This window comes from Momordica charantia, assembly GCF_013281855.1.
Source record: "Momordica charantia cultivar OHB3-1 chromosome 4 unlocalized genomic scaffold, Mcharantia_2.0 BLBB01000004.1, whole genome shotgun sequence".
NCBI classification, from domain to species: Eukaryota; Viridiplantae; Streptophyta; class Magnoliopsida; order Cucurbitales; family Cucurbitaceae; genus Momordica; species Momordica charantia.
In genome coordinates this window covers 15,466,471-15,468,486 of record NW_028275162.1, presented here as the reverse complement: position 1 = coordinate 15,468,486, position 2,016 = coordinate 15,466,471, and positions in this window count along the sequence as shown.

Here is a 2,016-nt window from a genome sequence, read left to right as displayed (position 1 = left end):
TCATTTTAGAGAATCAATTATATCTAATCAAATGAATGAAATTTAAATAGTTAACTTAAATCTAATTTAAAATTGATAATAAGAATTTGAAAATTGATTTAAGAAAAAATTATTAAAAATGTGTTGGGGTAGATTTTGAAATTTACCCCTCTAAAATTCCAAAATAAGAGGATAAATAAGATTATTACTAGGTAAATGTTAAAATTTACTTCTCACCTTTGACTTGAGTTAGAGAAGTTAGGGTTTTAAGAGTTCCCACCTTCTTCCCACCTTTTGGTCTCACGCAACTTCATGCACCTCACAGCCATCATCTTCCACGAAGTAGATCCACAAGCTGCCATCCCACCTCTCACCGTCAAGGCCACCACCCTGTCTTGCTGCTCACCTCACAAAGCAGATCCGTGCGCCGCTCACCTTCACGCCACAGTCCACGAACCAAAATCAGACTCGTTGCCGCCGCACCCAACCGCCGCCACCCTCCTCGTTGTCCGCCACTCGTACCATATGTGCTTGATGCGCCACGTCCCAAACTAGATCTACCGTCCCACCGCCCGACCAGATCCGCCCAAGGCTAATATGATTCGTCGGCCGCCCCAGATCAGATCCACCTACTGCCGCTTCGATATGTTTCCGATCTGCCGCCCAACTTCCATCTTCTAACAACTGTTCGAGGAAGGTAAGACTCTTTGTTCAGATTTTGGGTATTTTAGGGGTATTTAAAAATATATTTTTTGTTTTCCTATATTTTAGGCTATTTAAAAAAATACAAGTGTGGGATCGACATGTGTCTTTTGTTTATAACTAGATCTGAGAAGTATATATCTACAACTGCAATAGACTTACTATATTTATATAGCTTAAATTCTAAATAGAATCTATAGATATGGTAAAAGTTAGAGGAGGAACATCTCGACAATGATTAAAAGTTACTGGTATAACATGATGTTCAAAGGAATCATGCAAAATCAACTTAGAAAGTGAAAAAGATATATAGATGCAGTAGTTTATATATTTCTTGTTTGTTAATTTTTACAATAATATTTACAAATTAGATTCACTAAGCTAACTGTACTTGTATATTTCAGGAAAAGAAAAGGGTCTCAAGATAGTTGAGGAAGAACGTGTTAGTGAGGTAATTATTGGTATATACATGTATTTACATTCTACTTATGATATTTGAGTTGTAATAATTGTATATACATGTATTGACTTTCGTATTTTGTTAATTCTTATATTGGTATATACATGTATTGACATAATTGAGTTTCATGGTGATATATACGTGTATTGAATTCTAATTTTGATTTTTCTTTAATTGGTATATACATTTATTGACTTTTTAATTTTGATAAATTTTCTAATGTTTTAATGGATGATACAAAGTCTAATGAAGAGAATGAAAGAGTGAATAATGAATCAGAGAAAAATAACTCATCGTCAAAAGAAGTTTAAGAAATTGAATCTGATGACGATACACGCCCAAAGGCTACAAATTTAAGAGGCATCACCTATTTTCCTAATCGTTTTGATTTATGGGTTGTTAGTCTTCGATTTTTTAATTTACTTTTGTTGTAGATGTTTATTAAATGATAAAGAAATAGGAAAACAAGAATACAAATAACTTGTGATAGCATATACTCCTTAGTGGTTAGGTATATATACCAATTGATGCATATATGTATATATACATTAAGAAGATACAGTAGAACAATTGCAAAACGATGAGATGAAAGATGAATCGTTGTACACAAATCATTTAAATTAACCGAAATACAAAACAAAGTAATTAAAATAATTAACTTGAAATCCGTTGAATGTAGGAAAATCATTTTGAATTTAAAATAAAGTTTGTTATGTGATTGAATATAAGAAAAAGCAAAAAGACATAGAAAAGGATATTGTTGGAAAACTACGTTCTTTTGTAAAACTCCTAAAATACTCTTTAGCCATTTGTGCAAAATTTAAAACTAATAGACATTTTCTAAAACGAGTGACAAAATTTAGCCATCCACTCAA